This window comes from Bombus huntii, chromosome 12 (genome assembly GCF_024542735.1).
Source record: "Bombus huntii isolate Logan2020A chromosome 12, iyBomHunt1.1, whole genome shotgun sequence".
Classification (NCBI taxonomy): domain Eukaryota; kingdom Metazoa; phylum Arthropoda; class Insecta; order Hymenoptera; family Apidae; genus Bombus; species Bombus huntii.
This window is the reverse complement of record NC_066249.1, coordinates 4,709,311-4,732,773: the sequence shown is the minus strand read 5'-3', so window position 1 is coordinate 4,732,773 and position 23,463 is coordinate 4,709,311. Positions and strand designations below refer to the sequence as shown.

Sequence of the window (23,463 nt, the reverse complement as noted above, 5' to 3'; positions counted from 1 at the left end):
GCTGTCGGTTAACGTAGTACCGATTGCGCCGGTGATTACAAATGAACTCTTCCTTCTTCTTATTCGTCGTTTCGTGCGATGCGGCAGTAAACGGTTTTACAAACAAACTGATGAACGGGCAACGAGAACACGAGATTCGTTCACGAATCAATCGATTTCGTTTATATACGCAACTCGACATGGACACGATAGTTCAAACAACGAGCATCGCGTAAAACGAATGACGCTGAAAATCTAATTACAGTTAGCATAAAGGGGATTAACATAACGCGCGCAAGCTGTTTAAACTTTCAGGCCGGTGGACGCGACGCGATAGCCGGTCGGATAGGTATCAGTCGCGAGATATCGATCTCTCTTTTCCGATCGAAATATTTTTTTGTGCTGCCGGTTGAACAGTCGTGGCAAACGGACCGCGAAAACAACGAAATTACGGGAACCGAATTAAACCGGCCGTTCGATCACGGTGGTTTTCTACGTAGATCGTCAATTATTAGTCCAGTAATCAAGGGGAGTGCGATTTCCAATTTTCAGAGTCCGCGTCTGTGTCATGAATTCGAGGAAAGCAGCGCGATGCAGTCAGCGACGGACGACTTGAAAAACTGCCATTACTTTGATTAACCGTCATATTTTCGAAACGTCGATTCCTGGAAAAATGCTTGCTACAATTGAAATTGCATTCGTTTCAACGGCAGCTCTTTCTACCAGCGACCAAACGTGATGATGAATTGAAAATCGTTATCGTTCTTTTTCGACGTTTCAAGGAACAAATTTTCTTCCTCTGTCAATTAACAAAACGCGGTTCGATCGTTTTTTTTTTTCAGAATTACCACTAAACAGATATTCGACCGTAAGAAACAGATCAAATTAGAAGTTATGAAGAACGTTAGGGAAGAGATTACTCGTATCGATGACGATAAAAAGGAACAGCGCGAGCGTTATAATGGTCGAAAACCAGGAATAGCGTCAGCAGCGTAAACAACAACGCAATAAAGGTGTTCGTACTGCCTTTCAACGATTAATTCGGCTTAAATTTGATCGAACCCGGGTCATTAAAATGTGTTTGTCGTAACCGTCGGCTAAATCGCGCAACGCTCGAAAATAATTTGATTAATGCTCGTGCCCATGACTCGTACGCTCGACCGAATAACATCGAATGAATGGCCGCTATCGGTCGTACGTATCCTCGATTCGCGTCAGACCCTAATCAATTCGCTGTGTATTCACGCGCATCTTGTTTATAAAGTTTTCACTGTAGTCCAGCATGGCAGTTATGATGAATAATGATAATTACCGAAAGCGAAATGGAACAGAGGTCAGGCGTTTCGCGGTGATACCTCGGGAAATCATAGATACCTGTCGCTCACACCGAGTTCGTCGTGCAACGGAACTAAGTTGACATCGGCCGAGTATTAATCACTCCACTGACGTCACTTCGCTGAAATATCTAGACAAGATTAATCGTCTGTTTTTTAACGCTCGCAGCTTTATTTTTATGATTCTATCATCATGTCCTATGCGACAGACCGGCACTCGGACGAAGCCAATGAAAATGAAAATCATACCAGCACCGAGAAAAAGTTGCTATAGAACGCGAAAGGTAAGTAAAGTACTTGGTCGTTTTACCGTGCTTACAGTGGATCGTACTATTCAACAACCATTTCCCTTTATTCAACGTTTATCTAACGCTCTTTGCAGATCCATTCGACGAACTCATATACATTCGCAACGCGTCAGGAAAAACCTCGTAAAACTATCGTCAGACCCTCGTTATCAATATCTCGCCAGATTGCGCAAACTACACCGTCGTAAATGGTTACAGGTACGTCGCTTCCGTCTATATATCGATAACAAATACGCGAATGTGCTCACCACGATTGGCAATAACGTTGACGAACGCGCTACTCAAACGTGCGAACGAGTTTATAGCGCTTCAATTTATATACAATTTGAAATTTGTATTTTATGGAGCAGAGGAGATATTAGTGTTGAAGAAAGACAGCGAATAATACGAACACCACCTTATTGCTGGAATCAATAAATTAATTAAAATATCGCGTATCGTGTAGTGTCTCGTATTGTAACTCGCGCAATGACGACGACAATATTTTACGTTATCGCGAGCTATACGCAATGTATTTGTATACGGTGGGACGAACAAGTAGACGAATTGGTAGATCGTTGAATTAGTGGAACAACGGCGTTCGATGTTATCGTCTAGTCTAGGCGTTGGAATTCATTTTCACGGCAGAGCGATAAAGAGACGCAACGATCTTCTGTAATCCTTTTCTCATTTTCACGGTTCAAGAAGGTCATCTATGTCGTTTGTCAAGTGAAAGCACGGTGTCACGTGCAAAGGCTGCGTGTCGTCGCGTCGAGGTGGTTTTCCCGGACGTAGAAAACGGTTTCAGGATAAGAGAGTGCATTTTATGTGTCGCCCTCATATTTCGAAGGGAGTGGAAGGGTGGAAAAAACTCGAGATAAAAAGAATCGAGCAAATTGATTTTTCCTCTCAAAGACTTGGAATCCTAACGCCATAGAGGGAGGAAGGGAGGAAGAGGGAGGGCACCTTTGCCATCGAATAATATCTCTGTGCTTTTATCTCGGCACATGGATGCTCTGTTACTGGACGTTCTAAATAATCAGCTTACTTAGCAGATATAACACACATAAAGTACGTTGTTTCGCTTTAAGAAATCGCACAAAATGTTCGCAATTTGATCGCGCCAAGGTGCACCGTTTCTAACTCGTTTTACGAAAAATTTCACTTGAATCTGCGCGATGAGAAAATGCTATGCGTCTATGCAGCAATTAATACGTTGCATTATACGATATGTACATACGTGTAATTTAACTAAGGAGATAGATACTAACAAACTCGTTAACAGCAAGTTACGCAATTATACCAAGTGAGAAACTTGGCGTAGGCGTGGAGCTTGTTTAATTGACATAATATGTAATATCTTACGTAACGAGTTTCTACTTTAGACTTGGGAAATCGAAGGCCATTGTGATGTAACGAAGATGAACGCAAACTCGAAGCTCGGTGAGTTATTAAATTTCAATCGTACCTTGGCGTTATTAAAAATCCTTTCGTATCGTATATCCCATTGAATTTAATCCACCCTTTCCGTACCTTGTTTCATTGACCTCCACTTCACGTCCACGTCACATTCCGAGTGACTACGCGCAGTCATTCGCGGTTTTTGGGTCAACATTGAAATCCACTTCTCTGGCCTGGAACTCGAGCGTAGTGTATCGTCGACTACTATCAGAGGTAGTACCATAATAACCGGGATTCATTAGCGAATCGAAGAAAAGATCGATGATCTCGAAGAAGACAACGCGCCATCAACGAGTGTTCACGAATTGGGAAACATTCGAATTTCAGTGGAACTTTTTAGAAACGTTGCTTAGAGGGGAAAGATTGTCGAAACGTTTCGTTCGACGTGCAGCTCGAAAAATTGAAAGCATCGTTGCAGCTGCCGATGACAGACGCGAAGAACTGAATACGAAGCCTTGTATGTGACTAATGATTCGGAATGCACTGGGTTATCAGTAATTCGTATCCCGCAGCGTATGCTGATTGCGTTGCTACGATTGACATTGCCAATATGCTTCATTAAACTTACTTGTAAAACGACAAGAACGTCGATATCGATTTTCCAGATGAGCTTTCTTTTCTTGCCGCAGACGTGAAATAGTTACATTTTTCACCGCACACTTTGATACGCAAAAGTGATGAAAAATTACAAAATTGTTTGAAACTCGTCATACCGCCAGATACGAACAACAACAATTCAAAAATTCTATCTATAATGAATGAGCTCGAACGAGGATGTTGGTAATAACGTAAAAACACGGAAAGAAGACCGAATATCGTAAACGACCACGATTTACATATTTATGGCAATTATTTATGGTAAATTATCTCTCTTGAAATCAGAGTCAGTCGACAGCTAACATTTGTCGCAATGAATAAAATGATTTTCTTTAATTCTATTTAACATCGACCGCGTATACCTAAATATTTGTCGCTGACGGAATTTCGTAAAAATCTTTCAGCCGTTAAATACGCTAGCGTACCCTAACTTTACGAAGAAAAAAGAGAATACGAGGATCAGGCGAGGTTGTGTTTTATTCTTTCGACCAATAAAAGCCAAGCCAGAAAAGCAATCGGTATCGCTATTCCGAACAAAAATACGATTCCATTGGATTCGAATATTCGAAATATGTTGAGCAGGGATTCCCGATGGAGCGAGTAGCAGGGAATAATCATTTTTCAAGTTTTCCCGGGAGGTCAACGTCGAGTCCTGGTCAGAACGATGTCAACGAGACTTTTAGCGTGCTCTCGGTCGTCACGGCAATACCGTAGGCAGAGCACGAAGCCACGCAGCCCTCCGCCAAATAAAACAAAGCCGTAGCGACCGCGTGCGAGAGTTCACACCACGACCGCAGAAACGGCTGCCAAGCCGAGCAGAAATGTGTGCAGACATATCCCCGAATCCCTGGATCCCTCGAGCACTGACCGACCAATTAACCTTCTGCACATTCTGGGTCCTCTGCCTTTTCCAATGACCAACTCTCCATGCTTCACCTTTGCTATTCGTTCGTTGCTTCCTCTCGCTTATTTACAAAACGGTAAACTTTCCATTCGGACGTTCGTTTTCTCTCGTTGAAATCTAAATGCTCCGAACGTATGTATGTACGTATCGTATAATAGAAAATTCCGTTAAGTCTAGAATTTAACATACTCGCATAAACCTGATACACGCCGTGTCGGAGAATACCTTGCGATTCGTTTCAACCAGTGAATTCCTGACTCGTTTGTTCTGCGTGTAAATATTAAAGCCGAAAATATCGGATTGCGAAGGGAATGCGAGCAGGCAAGCAAGCACGTCTCCACTTCTGACGTTGTCATTCTCCCCGAGGCATAAGCTTACCTCACATACGAAAGCACGTGTATCATGCATGCATTTTATATTACCGTCGCTTTTTCACTGCGAAACTCAGCTCCGAAAAATTCCCAACCTTTTTTCCATTCTGCGTCCGCAGCCACGCAACTCTTCCTCTTGTTCCTCTTTCAATCGCGACTTCAATCGTTCTCCTTAATTACGACGTCTTGGTAATTCCGGTCAAGTTAGCGTTCGACCCGACTTTTTAACGATGTACGATTCGCGACCAATAACCGCGTAGAAGAAAAGTCAAGGCACCAACTTTCCGCGAAGAGGTATTTTCATCGATCATTTGCAATTCCTCTATCGACGCCGTGCTGGCAAGTATCGCGTCCTGGTTCGACTAACTTTACGACGAGGCAACAGGGGCGAAGCAAAAGCGTGGAATTGCAATCGTAACCGAAACGATAACTCGTTTTCCGTAAGAAAAAAATTGCGGGTGATCCCTTAAAATTATAGAACGTTCGTTTGCTTAGCCTGGAAATCGGGCAACGCTCGCGTAAGCTTCTCCATAGACGACATCTGGGTCAACCTCGGTCGTTCGTAAATATCGGCTCAAAGTCGCACCGAGATCGAGTTTACGCGACCGCTTTAATAAAATGATCGCGTGAATTCGGTTCGGAAAAAACGACAAGTTCAGCCGCGATGGATACACTGGTCTGTGCCAATAAGCGACTTTCAACGGGGAACGCGGACTTGGTATTGCGTACGACACGGTACACCGAAATCCGGGATTATCCGATCTTAATCCACGTAAGAGTGGCGAGTGACACGCGTGCATGCGGTAATACGCGACGCTAGGGTTCGCGTATGCGGCTAAGTTTGCTATAGTGGTATTCACCGGAAACCCAGTTAGGGCTAGCAATAAACTTTTAGTGGCCTTAGCCGACGCCAGACTTACCGTACGGAATTCCAGTTTAAATTGAAAATTCCACGCCGTGAAAAGGCCGGGCAAACTTCCACGACGTACATTAACGCGTGCCGTCAACTCGCACGGAATTAGAACGGTCGCGGAAAATCTTTTAAGCCGAGACGTGAATGCTGACCAAGATATTTCCTTGAATCCTGGTAAATTGTTATTTCTCGGTGGGATGCTTAACACCATCATCGCGTTACGAGATACGGGTTAATAGTCGCTGTATGCGCGATTCTCGATAATGAGCACCACAGGTCACGCAAGAGACAGAGTTTGCCCCGTGGTTTCGCGCATATATCCTGCTCTTGATCTCCCGATATACGCATTACCAACCGAAATGCATTCGCGACGATAATGCAATATCACGCGAATCGTGGACTACTCGCTTTCATCGTCTGTCACACCCTTGGGATCGGATCCTGCGAGACGTGAGTTAAGCATATACATTCGGCGAAAATATATCGTAGCGGTGCCCTGTACGAATCGGGACAGAGAAATACGAACAAACGATGGTCAAGAAAAATGGAAACAGAGAGTGAGAGGATCTGCGAATTGGAATAATATTTGCGTGAATACGAAAGGTTTTATCGCGTGTTCAAAGTGTTGGAAGCCTCTTATTATACTTACGGAGAATCGCATAAGAACAACGGACGAAAAGGAGGGGGAAAGTAAAAAACCAGCGAGGAGAATTCTTTAACGGAGAATTCATGCGACAAGGGAAAGAAATAACAAGTTCGATCAAAGACGCTGGACGTACGTCTAATTACATCGTTAAGGTAATCCGTTTTGAAATCCTTAAAGCGATTGTCCACGACAAGGAGACATTAAATGTACGCGGTAACGAATAGCTATGTACCTATATATTTATGTCGTAGAGTGAAATACAAGAAAAAGTAGGAAACGCTGGAAGAGAAAGAAAGCGTTAACTTGATACCTTGGATAGAAATGAAAACGAGAAATGAAACAAAGGAAAGCTGCAAAGAAGGTGAACACCTTAACAAGATAACCCGCTGGTTTGCGTTGAGAACTAAAACAGGAATCGCGCGACTAAAATACATAAAAGACAAAGAACGAGCAGGAATAAAGCGAATACCTTGGCGAATGGGTTCCTTAATGAAAGAAACAAATAAGCTAATAAATAGAAAAAGACCAAGAATAAAGTAAAACGTATTACAGGAGATACGGCAGAGGGAAGAAAGGAAAAGCACAGTAAAGAGAAATCAGCCAAGTTTTGCATATACGCGCGTTGAGTTGTGGCATGGACCGAGCGAAAATAGAATACGAAGGATGAGTTTACGCCGAAGGTACGTTTGCTGACGAGATGAACGTATAATTTTGAACGACTGGATTTTTTTAATGTTTCCGTTATTACGCGGTTATTCCTCGAGAGCTTTCCATTCAATTACGTTATCTTCGAGATCTTTGAATTTTATCGAAGAATTTCCTTTCGATTTCGTCCGCTGCTTTCGGTCGAAAATTTTTCTTCGCATCTTATCGTTGCATTTATGGCCGGTCGATCGAAAATACGGGTTTCATCTCGGTCAATCAAAATATCAAGGAGCGGATAACTTAACGATCTATCATTCACGATTTGCTCGATAGACGACCCATCAAACCATCCATCGCGAATCGATGTTCGAACGGGTTTAACATTAATTCAACTCGGTAAATTCGCGCTGCAATCCAGCGTCGTCCATTTCACGATTGCCGAGCGAACAAAGGAAAGCACCGCACTTGGACATTCACCTGCATTGTCTCTTTTTTCATCGCTTTGAGAGCGACATCGTGCCGCACGGTTGTTAGATACAAACACAAACAGACAGCGATGGTGTCGTGGACGACCGTTCGATTTGTGACAAAATGGATGCAACGGAACTTTTCAGCCAATGGATGTAAAAATAGATGAGACGACGGAAGTGTGGTTTTTTAACGAACATGCAGCGGCATCGATGACATTTTCCAATCAAAAACCATTATTTACCCGACTAACATGCGTCTCCATGTATCGGCCATTCATGCAATTTTATCGACAACGTACAAACGCTCTTTCCTTCATCGACATTGTCGTCTTAAAAAATCTATGATCGCTATTAATCCCGCGATAGATAAGAGAATCGTGAAAAATGATAACCGGATAAAAAATTGAAAAAAATGCTCCTTCGAGGTCGTTGAGCAAATTCTTTTCAGATCGTTCCAAGAACGTCGAATCGTGGTCGTTCGAATGCCACTCGAAGTCCACTTAGGATCAATGTTCGGCCAATTTGTGAAATAACTTCGCAATGATGATATCACCGACCGTGTGACACATATTTTTAAGCTAAGAAAGGAAGTAAGATATAGTTGAAACATGGTACGCATGTGGTGAAAATAAAATTTACATGCATGTCGTATAATGGCTTAAGTGCTTTCCTTCGCTGTCACGGTTTCTATTCGAACATCGTCTCTTGCTTTTCGTCCGTTCGGCACACATCGGTTTCGACGTATGACGAAAATATCGTAGGAGCCGTGCATACCACCGTTACTATTCGACCATCCACGGAAACGACAGGAAACCTTTTTCTTGCCGCGAAAACCTATCCAGCAGAAAGCTTTCTTGTCATGCGGTGCTTGCGACCCGTATATGTATACTCGCAGCTTTGCTGTCACGGAAAAACATGTGTCATGCTTATGTAACCCTCGCTAGAGGACAAACCGTCGTCAGTCGTTCGTCGTTCGTCGTTCGCCTGTCGAATGCAGCTACGGCAGCGTTAAAGTAGCAGTTCAGCGACTGGCGGAATGCGAATTTCAATTATCGAAACTCGTCCATGTAGCCTCTTCCAGTTCGTTTATGACAAGCGGGGGGGGGGGGCAAAATTACGAAACGGCAAAGTCACATCGAACGGGACGCGTCGTTCTATATTCACGCCAACGATTGAAAAATTATAGACTGTCTGGTGGATTACAAATGGCAGACGCGACCAAGTGGATTGCCGGATTGTTCGTTGTAACACGGTCAGTGACGAGCAAATACCCGTGTGCGCGGCACGGTGACAATCGTCACCGTGTTCGTAGCCAAATACTTGTTAAGCGGATGAGATTCCGTCGCACCGGTTAAGCATCGCGGAATATTTAACGATCGATGGAATCCTGATACGATCCAACCGACAACGGATAAATTTAATGGTTTCGCGAATCCAGTGTCTTTCTCTTTTTATTTCTCTTTTTTTTTCATAATTTCCCTCTCGGAGCATCGGAAGTTTCTAAAACAAGTATCAGCGGGAAGACATCGAATACGTCAGCCTGTTAACGATGACAGCGGAGCCTCGATTCAATCTCGATAATCGAAATGTCGAAGGAAGATTACGCTAAACAAAGGTTGGATAAATTGTTCGGACGTAAAGCCGGGTAGAAAGAAGGGGTGGAAAGGAGGGACAAGGTGGAATTGAACGGAAAATCTTTCTTAGTACGATTATAGGGGTCATGCTTGCATTGGCGGCTGTACCCCATCTCGGTCTTCGCAAGGTTGCAAGCGGCTTACGGTTGCGAGAAGACGCGTGCCGAAGTCTTAAGGTGTCCTTAATCCAGTCGTGATCAGCAGCGTACCGCCCAGGTTCTACTCTCTCACCGGTTGATCCCTGGAAATTGGATCGATAAGCTCTTATTCGGTCCACCGCCTCCGACTGGATCCTAGCGGCGTTCGTCGAGTTGCTTCCACGATATTGCGACCGTTATTAGGTTCTATCAGTCGATGTGCCTACCTGTTCTCTAGTTCGATTCGACTCGCTTCGATTCGATGAAATTGTATGTATGTACAAACTTGCTGTCCGATAAGCGTCCATAAACGGAAACGCGCTCGTCCGGCCTTAGCTTTTCTCCATCTTTTGAACAGCAACATTTGCCAACGATCCAGACGTTATTGTTTTCCATAGGTTATCCGTTCCTGTTATTCGCGTCGTTAGCCCCTATGCGAGAAATTCAACATTTCTCACGGAAAACGCTTATTCGTTCTCAATGATAGATCGATCGAAGAAATCATCGTTGTTTTACATCGAATCGTTGATTTCTTTTTTTTTTTTTTTTTTCTCGCACGAGTAACAACACGCAGGTTTGTCACGGCGAAATGCAACGGACAATGACGTGATTAGTGTAGGGTAAAGTTCAGCTAGACCAACTAATGGCTCTGGTAACACGGTCCGATTGAGTTGCTGGTGTTGTCCGAGTTTGACCTATCGTTGTTTCGCTCGAAATACGTTGCTGAACATGTAAACATTCCTGGATACATTGCGCTGTGGGATCGCTTTTTAACGAATCGTAACTCGAAGACAATGTGGTGGAATCGTTCGACTTTCGTAAAATTCTACCCACTATCGTACGAATTTAAAGAAAAAGAAGAAAAACGAGATTTGAAGGTTTTTCTACGAATATAAAAATTCGATGCGATTAGTCAAAGCCCGCATCCTGGCGTAATCGCTGCTTTAATCGCTGTTACTTGTGCGGTTTAAACGCGGTTACCTATTTTAAATAACTCGTTCGAAGAAAGCGTAGTTTACAACGAAGAATTAGCGAACGTCAAGTCCGTAGAACAAATTCTTTCTCGTGTGGTGTTTTTCGCGTGGTAAAAATGAAGTTTGCTGCTCGTTAAGGAGAGTAAAAACGTGGCATAGCGGTGTTCGATGATGCATAGAAATTACTGGACACGCGAATCGCTATGATTTCAAATTTATAGGACTATTATAGTCAAAAGACGAAGAATCGAAACTGATTGGAAATAATGGTGGTTTGCGATCGTTTGGTTTAGAGATAAACGAATGGAAAGCTTTCGAGAGAAACGAACGAGGAAAGAGAAAAAGCTGAACGGCGGCGTCCAAAAGACAGGAGAACGGTTTCTAATAAAACATGGCCTAGCCAGTTCCACTACCAACACCCCGACATTCTCAGCAGGACGTGGACACTATCGGTTTTATTTACTTTTATCGTGTTCCCCTTCTTCCATTCTGTGCACACTATTTCCTTCCATTTACTTTGCCGTCCACTTACTTTCTCATTTTTGTTCCTTCGTCTGCTATCGTTCTTCTTTTATAACCTAGTCTGTGTATCAGAAAGAAGAAGACCGATGAGAGTAGAGGTCAGAGGGAATAAAATAGAGTTTAGGTCTTTACGAGAGAAACAAGTAAGTACGTGGATCATCGTTCGTGAGTAAACCGCGACCAATTCTCACGGATTCGTAATTAGAAAGCTTGTATAGGGATTAAGAGTGTCGATTATTTTGAAGAGAGCTCGATAACCGTTTTAAATTACAGTTTATAAAAAATTAATGTTAAGCTGGACGGGAAAATTACGTATAAAATCAGAAAAACGACGAAACGATACGACGCCACTCCGAGTTAATTTATTCATAGTGGCGTTAAAATATTCATTGAACGCGAAAAACCGACGCTTTTGTTACTTGTTTTTCAAACTGTGTACATCAAACGACTATATCGATTAAACTTATAAATTATGATTTCATCCTGCTAGTTGCCAGCGTATCTTCCGACGTTGTTCAAACTCTTTGGACAAGGATCCTAAAGGAATAAGTAGAAAAATCCGATTTAACGCTAACACGGTACTGTTAACATTAAATAACTGTTAGCGAGCATTTTGCCTGGCAGAAAATCCCCGATCGCTTACAGATTGGCACGATTTTGCTAGTCGGGACTATCGGAACGAGGTCGTTTTCCATAACCGTTAGAACAAACGACCCGCCGATAACGAGTCCCATAAATCCGCGAACGATCGCCGAAATCGACTTGTTTCCAGTTTGCAACCGATATTTCACGGTAGGTATAATTTCATTGTTGTATGCGCGTTTTCACAGTGACGAGCGACACAGTGACATTCGATAAATATGAACGGCGAAATTATTTGAATTGCGCGTTATACGACCCAATTAGTACCTGCACCGTAATTTTTTCGACGTATTCCCTTCCCGTACACGTGTACGTAATCCGAGTTTGTATTCGCGAGTCCATCGTGTTTTCTCTCCTCGCGCGCATCTCGGTGCACGCGATCACCCTACGAATAAAACGGTAACCGAGTTCCATCCAACAGAGAACAAACGATAAATTATCGGAATTGGCTTTAATTCGCATTGTCGTTTCGACAAATAATCTTAATTGCGGCCATAGCAAGATGTTTTCACAATTTCAATTTATTGATCGATATAACGACCGCCACCGCAGCAGATTCACCTTCGTAAATTAATTAGTAGATGTAATTCACTTCCGGTGGGTAATAACGGATTGCGAAGGTAGTTTTCTGGTTCGGCGGTGAGCGCTAAATGACAATTTACCTAAAAGCAAATTCACCGGTTATTGCGGAGAGCTGTGGAAACCTCGAGGCTAGTGGTGAACGCACACGCTGCGCCGCATTCGGTCACATCTGCCCGCGCGTCTCGTCTTTGTCCATTCGGATTTTAATCATCCGCGTATAATCTCTTTCTTTCCGTTTAATCTGCTTCGTCCAGGGAGAAATTAATGGATCGTGAACTCGGTCAGCACCGCTGGACGCTGACTGTGCCGTCGCACGAACCCCATCGTCTAATCTACTAAAATGATTAAAATTTTTTTCGAACATTCGTTAACGACTTGCCAAGGAGCCTGAAGAAAATCCGAGACAAACGAGCACCGTGGAAAACAGAGTTTCGATTCCGGAGTTTGTAAGGAACGGTGAAAAATGGCTGGACGTTTTGATGCATCATCGTCGAGTCTAACCGTCCCAATTTTATACGCGCAAACATATCCTCGTAACTAATAAATCTTTCGCCCCGATTGTTTAGCTAATTCCCACGCTTGCACAAATACCAACTAAATTGTCATCGGTAAGGCAACAAACAGCGTTGTCCTTATTTTAATGGCTCCCTTTATGCTCTTTATGCGCGATTTTAGAATTAATTTGCCGGCAACGGTAGCGGTAACGGAACGTGCGTTACAAATCACGCGTAATTCGCAATAAAGCGTCGTTACAGAACATTATTGTTCCGACAGGGTAGCGGGAATAATTAGCAGGCGATAGCGAGGCGTGAGGGCGATAAATTGCTCTTTTGGGGCATCGCTTTATCTCGTCGGCGACGAATGGAGAGCTCGGATTGCAAAGAAAAACTGAAAATACGAAGACGACACAAAACCCAATCCAAGAGAATTCATATCGATTCTATTCAACGAAGAATCGACTCGATTAATTTTTCGATTTCGCCTGATTTCAGGCTCAATTGTACAGCCACGAGAGACCGTCCTTCTTGTCTCTTCTTCTGTTTCGAACAGTCGCGCTGCCACGATCCTTCTCTCCAGCTTTCTTTCTCGTCGCGTCGCGTTGCTCCACCTCTGCCCTGTTCCGCTCGAATTTCGTCTTAATGGCGACGTAACGTTCTATTTATCGCAAGATAGAAAACTGGCAGAAGTTGAACGCGTTCAGTTAACCAAGTTCCGCGCGGCTCCTTGTCGACGGAAAATTACAGCTATTAATCGTAAAACTGTTTTCATTAGTCGGTTTCTTTCTTTCACGACGGTACATATTGACCGGTCAGAAAGGAAAGCGCGCACAGCAAGGCAATTCCATTCGCCAACTGGTTACTTTCATCGACAACGTCCGCGACGTTTTTCCAGCCTTCCACCCGGCTTGCACGTAAATTAGATATGTGCGCGCGCTTGTTCAATCAATTCGGTCCACGTACACAGGGGAACGTTTTCGATATTCGCTTCATCGATTGAAGTCCTGCATGAATGGCCAGTGCATTCGGTCGGTCCATTCCAACGACACAGCAACAAGATTGCTAGCCAAGAAATATTTGCGTGATTTTTTCTAGCCGGAAACCAGCATATATACGTGGACCTGTGCGACTCGACAACCGTGTGAGGGCAAACGATGCAAGTGGAAATAATCATGGATGAAACGGTTGCGATCGCCCCTTTCGTTCTCCGAAAAGCGAGAAAAGTAACGGTAAAGTTGTACTCTCGTGTCTGAAATACGGACGATAAGCTAAGAAACGGACGATAACCGTGTGCTCTATGTAGCGAAACTCTGACGATCGTTCTGATCTGACGAAGATCTGACCTGCAAGAAAGGAACAAAGCTCAAGGGAGACAACTATCGATTCTTGTAATGCGTAACGTTTGATTAACGAGACGCTTTTCCGCACAATTACGTCATTGCGATACGTCGACGACGATAGGATAGGTGGAGGAAGCGTTGACAGACGTCTATCGCCATGAAGGCGAACGATGGGAGGCGTTCACCCTTTTGTCGTGATCGTATAAGCCGATAACAATGGAGATAATGAAGGTAACACCAAGCCGTAGAAATTATGCGGCGGACTAACTAGAATAGACACCGTTCGATGCTTCTTTTTGTTCTACAATTCGGCTACTCTACAGCCTCTTTATCGTTTTACTACTTTAACATTGCCGACTCAATGTACAGCAGAAAAATACGAAATACTACAATGTTTTCTTAAAAATACAGTGTTTGTGACATAAAAGATTTTGATCAATGAACGTTTAAAATAATTCCGAATTACGAGCTTGAAATCTAGGAATTGAGACTATAATACTCTAACGTCTAAAGCAAGTTAATCGTTTTTATCCTATAATTTAAATTCAAACCTTTCAGACGTTACTTGGGCAGGAAAACAAATATTGATTATTTCTCGAACGATGTCTTTCGATTGGTAATAATTCGAATGAAAAATACAGGGAATAATATAAATTAAAAAATAGTATGCAAAGCACTTACATTTTCGATCAGCTGCGGAAGTTGAATCCTCTTGAGAGAAGCACTGACTTTGAAGCATTACGTGAATATTTAGAAATGAGATTATACATACATACATAGATGTATATAAAGCAAAAGGAAAAGAAAAGACTATCAATGTAGTCGTTTACTTGACAATCGGCAAACTCTGACTCGAATATTACGACGCCACGTACAATTCTAATTCAACTTGATGATAATAAACACTGATTCTATCGACCGCATTGCGCATAATCACACACGTTCTCTGAAAGTATGAAAAAGAGGATAAAAGTTACTGAAAAATTTCTTTAGTTTCTTTTATACTTTCATGTATGATTTCTCAATAAAATATTGAATTGTGAGTAATGAATATTGTATCGTAAACTAAATGCCAATCACGCCATTTATCACACATATCATCGATAGTTCAATAATATACATACCTTCGTACTTCTTTCTTTCTTTGTTACAATAAATTGAATCAAATTTCCATGATAATGATCGATTAACCATAACTCATCGTGACGTTCATACGATAAAGTTATGTTCTGTCAAAGTCGTCATCTTCGCGATCGATCACTAATCTGTATAAAAGAAGAACAAAAATTAAGGGTGGATACATAGAATTAAAACCAATTAGATTGAAATGAAACAATAAGCGAACTCATTGTCAATCTTCGTTTCAAAAGGCAATGATCAAGATACCGGTAATTCTAACCTCTAAATGCGCGACCAAAGAAGAAAGAATAAGAAAACTTGCAAAGACTATTTAATCACGTAATGATATTCAACAAATCATTTTATAAACGCGAATTAATTAAACAAAGTTAATAATACCGTGTAAATAGTAGCAGAATGTGGTATAATGAAAATCATACACAGCCGATATGCGACACTGACACGTCTTAAGCAAGGCGACACATATTATTTCCTTGATGCACCGCAGGGCGCCCCCCCCCCCCCGACTCCCAATCTGGTCAGAAAGTTTCGATTCCCCCTCCACTCATTTTATATGTAAAATAAATATTTTATACGTTGCTGGTAGGACTTCTGTCAACAATGGGATTTACGAAGCAACTCGATAACTATTATCATAAAAAATAAATGTTTAACATTTTGATTCTAATTGAATTTCTTCAAGAGAAAAATAATTTCCTGGAAAGAATTTTTATTCGGGCAAGTGAAATTGATGAGAAAGTAGCGGAAATAATAACAAAGAGGATATTATTGCAGTATAATAATTCGTAATACGTGAACGTACGTATGTTGTAAATAAATTTCTCTGTACAGGTTCTGGGAAAATATATATCTATACTTACATTACTGATCTGTTCGACTCTATCCTCAGCCAAAAGGTTCATTACTTTCCCCATTTCAGATCCTTCTAGGACATCATTATCATCCTTATCACCATGGTCGGTGCGGTACCACGACGTTAAATTTTCGGCCTCACGTGCCGTCAGTTCTAAAGAGGACACGACGCTGATACATACTTGTTATTCATTTGATTAGTTTCGTCAACGTAATTATAATTTATGTATATATATACATATATTTCAATATTTGCATATTTATCTTCCATGATTTTATAATTATTATTTACATGTTAACGAATTGCTAATATCGTTACTTGTTGTATCATCATTACCATTAAGAAATTGCAGATGGAATCCGCGAGTACAAGAACCTCCGCCTCGTTGCAAGACATTCTTGGAAGTCACGGCCACCTCTGCCCACCGCGGGTTAAAGGCGGCGCTAAGGTACGAAAGCTGCGAGCGTTTAAGAGTTCCAAGGACGCATAAATAGCAAGCTCGTTTGCCCGAACAAGTCCTCACTCCCGAAACTCGGTACAAGAGGAGCTGGCAAATTCCTCGTTCCATTTTCATCCCAGACAATATGCCTCTCGCGGCACGACGAACTTTCTCGGAACATATTTTTTCGTAGAACGTCGCGGGGTTGGAGCGCGTCTTAAATCATTTGGATCTTCTCCTTCTCGTACTCGGTGGAATATCTGCTCGGTTCGAGAAGCGGAACGAAAGCAGGCTCTGCGAATAAAGGAAGAGCGGAGGGAACGGAAAGAGAGGACATCGCGGTCCAGCGCGGGACGTCGGAAAGGGTTGTCAGCTCAGAAGGGGATTAAAGAAGAACGGAATTTCTAGTAGTTATGCCTGCCGGACTCGCAGCCTGCCTTGAATTATGATCGCGCCCACTCCAGTCTCTATTAAAGTAATAAATTTCCAATTCAATAATATGTCGAGTATCGTCGGATACAACCACTGTTCGACCTATTCCTTTGCTTATAGCCTTGTATACGTGTTTCTTTTCACCTAGGCGTCTCCGTGTCGATCTCGAACGAACTGTATATTCGGGTTCAACGAAATCTACGTGCGCTGCACTGGCAACGTCCGAGGCTGTATACGTATATGAACGGGCGGTCATATGTTCCGACACTTGACAAATTGTCCCAATCCGGAACTCGCCGTTAATCTATTCGTCGTTACCTCTCTGTTCGTCGGATCTTGCACGAAGATCGATATCGTCATTGGCAAACTGCCTAAGTCCGAATATGCCGGATGTGTAACCAGCAGGATTCTGTCGTCTTGCGAAATGGACCGACGACGCGATGTTCCTCTTTCTGTTATTCTCTTCGAACGATTCGCGCGTTCTTTATGACCAGTGGCAGTGGAGTAGAGAAGCCGCTAACTCGTCCTCCGAATCCACGCGTTTACGGATTATCACAGCGGATAGCCGGCCGTTCCTACTCGACTAGAAGAGATTACACGCTCCGAACTTCGACAGTTAACGCCGCGATAAATTATAGACCGTGGTGAAGATCGCGCATTGACGTACGTGCGGTTACGTCACTGTTGCCCCGCTCGCCACTATTATCCTTTCCCGCAACACGCGACCCAACATCACGAATGATGCACCGTCCAAGTTTCCAACTTTTCATCGATGAATCTTAATTCGGCTGGTGCGTTGCTCCAACTCGCGGTATCCTCGTAATTTCAACTTACCAAATATAACTATGTTGCGTTGTTCTGCGATAAATGACGAACAACGGAGTGAATCAAGGCTTGAGTTGATTTCATAGTTTCATTGTTCAACGAAGCAATGGTATTCGTTAACAAAATAAAAAAAAAAAATAAAAAATGAGAATGAAACAATTTATCGAATCCGAATACGTGTGAAGCTGTCTCAAAATACGACAATATAACAAACAAATTGCGAATTGACGAATCTGATTCGTTGGTTGAACTTTCATTAAGCGAGTTATACACTTTCGTCCGAATAATTACAATTTATTTTGCTGAATCGAAAAATACAGGAGAAGAGATTTTAATTTTCAATCAGAAGCGCAGCGAGCCTACTTTAACCTTGTGCATGCACTATCGATTTTCCTGCGGCCGGGTCACTCGGAACTGTAGCAAGCTACCCTTATAAATTTGGTGGCTAACAATGTGGCGATAAATCGTAGCTCGTGTGCTGCTATAATCTCCGGCTGATTTCCACAATTTCCCAGATGTCACTTAGAAATTCCTCGTTCGCTAAATCTACAACGTTTCAATGACACTCGTCGTTGGACCACTGTGTGGTTTCCATGTAGGTATTAACAATGTTTGTGATATTTAACTTTCTATAATATTCCTGCCGCAAAGAAAAAACTTAGAATACTCTCTCTCTCTCTCTCTCTCTCTCTCTTTTGTAATTTAGCTAGATTCAGTAGACATTCGAAATGGTCAGATTGCACGGCTCTTTGTTTTCGTTACGTTTGCTTTGACGATCCAACGCTGTTTAACGGACGTAAAAACTGTCACAGGAATTTCAAAAGGTCCACTTATAAAGAAAAGCCAGCAAAAAAACGGAATCTTTGATTGTGCTTTGATCAAAATCGTTTCGACCTGGTGAAATGGTTACGTAGCTTAACCGCGACGCGACAAACTTGAACCTTTGAGTATTTCACCAGTGCTTACGCGTTGGGTTACATTTTTGCAAAGAGGAAGGGAAAGCCTATTTATTCCAGTTTCTTCCACTTCTCTCTGCCCTGCCTGAAAGGTCAAGAGAAACGGTCGTTTGCCGTGGACGGCGAGGGGAAAACATCGGGGAAAAAGCGAAATTGAAAAATTCACGTGGTTGCTTTACGCAGACGGTGAACACTCAACACAAACTGCCGGCTTGAAAGTGACTGGTGGCCGATCTTACTTGCCGCCCGGATTCGAAGATCTTTTGAAAAATACCCGATGAAATAACCGACACAACGAAACTGAATCTACGTAGAAATTTCGTAAAAACTGTTTTGAAACGAGTCGGTCGAAAATATTCGTAAAAACGAACCTGCGATAGTTTCCATTTTCGCTAACATATTTCGATGATATATTTAAAGGGCTCTAGTTATATTTAGTTTCCATGTTTTAAAGACTCGACTGTGTCATAGTATATCAACTTAATTAGCGATGTCACGAGACATCGGTATTTCGTTCATCGCGCGTCTCCTTTCATCGGAATTTCGAATCACGAGCAAAAGATTCGCCAGTCACGCTAATACGACTAACTGTCGCACCCTGTGTACTCCTCCTACGTTGGTTACGTCACTTACGCAAAACACGCGCGGGCTCATTTCAGATTAGATGGTATATTTCAGTGCTTTTTTCCTCTCAGTCTTTGTCGTTATCTTGGTTGGATTTTCAGAGTGCTTGGCACTGCGTGCCAACATTCTTTATCTCTCATATGCACACCGTGTAAACCGCTTCTGTAACATGATTCGTTTTAACTTACGTACGCCGTCCGAATTTAACCGCAAGGAAATTGAGTCGTGTTTTCAAGCTTATTTTTCCTTACTTTGTTTCCTTTATGAAACGAAAGTTTCACAGAGATAATGCATTTGCTGGAAGAAAATGCTTAACAGGATTATTCAACACCGCATCTTCGGTTGTGTTTAACGAAAAGGCTTTCGTTCAGCCTTACGCACTTTATATCGCTAACACGAATGAATTTCAGCGATTTGTTTCCTCGAGAAATTGACAAGCCTGTCTACAATTTACAAACTTTGATCACGGACTAACGAAGGGAAGAAAAAGGATGTTGTAAAGTAACGAATCGAGAGGATTCTGAGCATCCGACCTATCTGTTACGAGAGCGCAAAAATGAAACTGTATATCGTTTGAACCAGTCGCAGCTCACAGTCGTCCGACAAGCTACCGGATTACCATAATGCCAAAGCTTTTCTTCTTATCCGGCACTTTTAAAGCGACAGTCGCAGGAACTCTGGGAAGATACAAAGGCCGGCGGGAGGGGGCTGGTGAATAAAAGAGAAGGGAGAAAAAAGCAGATTCGACACTTCACTTTGTTCTCGTAATCCATTTCTGTTTCGCCATTCTGTTCGAACCAGAGGATCGAAAGATCAAGCAACATGGTGACAAAATTGCCTCGCCGAAGCGATAAAGATATTTCTTGATAAATGGCGAAAGGACGTACGCTCGGGAATTCCTACCTCGGGAATATTTTGCCCATAATCCGGCTGAGATCGTTCGCGACGTCTCATCCTTCGTGTCCCTTTAGCTTTTCGTAATTTGCAAAAACTTGGTAGCAAATGCCGCGTAGTCGGTTGCCGGAAACGATCGAAAAAGTTCTCGAACATCGCGGAACACGCCCCCGTTAAGGAGACCGTGTACAAAACCATACGCGTAAAAGAGCTTCTACTTTCTTCGTTGGACGCGATTTCCTGCAACGATCGGAAAACTACGAAGGACGAATACTGGCGTGTTCGAGAATCGATAGCTCGTTAACCGGCATAAAATACTCGCATACTACGAAAAAAAAGCAGTGACACTTAACATTAAAACGCTTACCACCGATATTTAACGAGATTTCTCGTTTTACGTCGAACTGCTACTTATCCTTGAGGAGAGATACATTTCGAAATAGCAGCTGAGTAGCGGTGTTTGCATTGTAAACTCGTAAATTGCACGGCGGAAAGATCTTGAAGCAAAGGACGAAGACTTCTTCCGGTCGAAGAAACGTTCTACTAGCTAGGAATCTAGTCGGTTAATTAAAAGTGGAAATGACTGTCTAGTGATTCTAGCGGGGCAAAAAATAGCCATGCCTTGATTCACGGTCGTCAACCACGAAATTACTTAACCGAGCGAATCACTCGGCTGCCGACAGACTGAGGTTTCTTCGATCGAATTAAACAGAGGGCTATGCCATTAATTACGCCTTGCTCGTAGCGCTGTCTCGCCCCCTTCGCATCCTCCAGCTCAACTTGGCCAATGCTTCGTTTCACTGTTTCCGACATCGAGAACCTTGTATTAATATTAATATCTCAGATGGCAAACGTAACTATTAATCAGCGTCGTATTAACGATAAGATATGCAATTTTATTTTCGAACGTGTATAAACAAAGACGATTGAACCACTATAATCGAGTAACGTTATCTACCGAAAGAAATCGGTCAGGTGACACGGCTTCCTCTGTGATTATCAAACGATTGATTCAAAGCTGTACCGCCATTAGTCCGAGCTGAACCGATTGAAACACGAAGGAGATAGGAAACGAATCGGAGAGATGTCCGTCGAAACTCTACTTAACGTAAAGTGGATTAGACGAAGGCGAGGGAAAGAAGTTAAATCTAGCCAGCTACCAACGAACTCCTCTGTGGTAAAAATCTCGACCAACTCCTCCACTGTTGATAAAAACTGCGAACAGTTTTTTTGCGTAATTAAAAGAATAATTTTGTTTGGCATCTTCTCAAGGCAAGTCTTATCTGTATAGTTCAGTTAAATTAAACAACCGTCAGTTCACCAAACTTCGCTCGGATTCTCGCAGAAATAAGGTTGCACGTGCACGAGTTTAATCGTAACTTATTGTCAGAGAATGAAATTACCACGTTACCATGTTTCATCGGTCTTAAGGAGTTTGTCAAACAGTTTCCTTAATCTTAACCTACGTTTCGGCACCTAATCCGTTCATTGCGTCGGCTCTTTTCTCCCATTAGATTTACACGTCTTTTGCATACGATACTGGCTCACGTTTCAGTTTTCAGCGCCTATCAACCGCTTCATGACTCGTATTCGTCTAATCGCAAAATTCCTGTTCACGTTTCGTTGCTTCGAAATTAAGCGGAAATTCAATCGAAATTCAATCCTCCGCTAGGTAAACGAGAGATCGCTAAATAGGCAGATGGAAGCTGCATAATGTTGCGTCGGTGGTGTATACTTGCGATTTCCGAAGGTTTCATCTTCTTCTTTTTTCAATATTTCTGCCAACGCACATCCATGATTCCAGTTACGAATATATCGACATTGATTTCGTTAAAACGATAAGTCTGGCTATTACCCACGATCCTGTATGCGTATAAATGTTTTACGAGTCGAAACTGTTAACCGTTGCTTCGATTTACATAATACAGAGATTATCGCGCCAACCGTCTCAAAAGGTGGTAAATTAATTACCACGCTAGACCGCGTTTTACGGTCGTTGAGATCCAAGCGATATTGTATAAGCTGCCTGCGAATACCGTGATCATTCTTATCGCGTTATCTTCGTTAATGGCTGTACTAAGAAGCGATTAACCTTTCCGAGTTCGGCAGCGATACGTTCAGGATTTTCGTGAATTTCCCGTTAACTCGACAGTCCTTCGAGATTAAAAATTTTCGAAAAGACACGAAGAAATTGCGGAAGACGTAAGATTGTGAAACGCGGCGCGAATCTCCTCGGTAGCAGACTGTAACTGAATTATATCTGACAAACTATGTTCGTCGGCGCTCGTCCTTTTAGCGAGAGAAATTAATTATTCCACTTTTCCTTCTCTTCGATCGTTAATGAGCTTCGCGTGAGTGGAGTGCGAACACTTTAAGCTGCCATAACGAGCAGTCTTCCGGCTCGCTCGGTTTTCATTCGTCCCCTTACGGTCTTGCCGCAACCCTTTCGCGCCGGCCTGCTCGCGCACGCATATATGTATGTATGTACACCACATGCCGCGAGGTAAGCCGCGCTCTTGCCACCTTCACCACCTAAGTATGTGTGGCCAAGATATTTTCCAGGCAGCTCGTTCACTTCGCTAGTTTTCTCTTTTTTTCCAACCTACCGTTTTTTCTACACCGTCCCTGGCACACGGTTTTATTCCCTGACCGACGAAAGCCCTTTTATTTCGTCCATAATTCTAGCCTCCTCGACTGCTTCACCTTTATTTATTAAATAACACGGTCAAACGTACGAGTCGAGCTCATCCTACTTGGAAATTGGTCGAAACTATTACGTTTCCCACCTTCATCGACATCTTGGTTCCGTTTAGAACGTAAACTGTACGAATCGTCCGACGAATTGCACTCGTTCCAAGGGAATTTCGAACATCAAGCACCTGCTTTGACTGTTGAGAACGTTGAATGATATCGTCTTTAAACGAAACAAATTTAATACGGCTTGATTAAGGCTCTTCTCGTTAAGCGATATTTATATTTCTGTTTTCAACAGGATTTTCGCTGGTCGGGTTAAATCGAATCCATCGATTCGTTTTTTGGAAATTTGTCCTTCCAGGCATTCATGGGTACGTACTCCTTTCTTTTTTCTCTTTTTCTTCTCTTTTCGTGTTCGAATTTACGAGAAACGCGATGAATTTGATTTCTTTTTCTATTCAAAACTAGCAGCAACCAATTGATGAAATAGCTGCCAGCCATTAAAATGTTTTTAAACGGCGGTTTCTATCTCGTTGAAATTTTTCGTTGAAATATCGCGATTCGCGTTGACTCAGGCCGAGAATCAAGGAATTACTTTCACCTTTCACTCAAATCAAATATCTGTCACGTGGATGAAACGTTAATCAAGCGATCGATTTATTTGTAACGTC

General features: G+C 42.5%; 2 long non-coding RNA genes across 2 annotated transcripts; one reads left to right on the top strand and one right to left on the bottom strand.

Annotated features, from left to right (window-relative positions):
• Positions 1 to 1,285: 1,285 nt before the first annotated feature.
• On the top strand, positions 1,286 to 18,801 carry LOC126871777 (uncharacterized). The gene is made up of 5 exons (XR_007691734.1): positions 1,286 to 1,597; positions 1,696 to 1,823; positions 15,662 to 15,873; positions 15,995 to 16,138; positions 16,281 to 18,801. It is a non-coding gene; the product is annotated as an uncharacterized LOC126871777 (long non-coding RNA).
• LOC126871782 (uncharacterized) lies at positions 11,692 to 15,649 on the bottom strand. Its single transcript, XR_007691739.1, has 3 exons — positions 15,454 to 15,649; positions 15,060 to 15,200; positions 11,692 to 14,881 (listed from the first exon to the last, which is right to left on the bottom strand). It is a non-coding gene; the product is annotated as an uncharacterized LOC126871782 (long non-coding RNA).
• Positions 18,802 to 23,463: the final 4,662 nt, after the last annotated feature.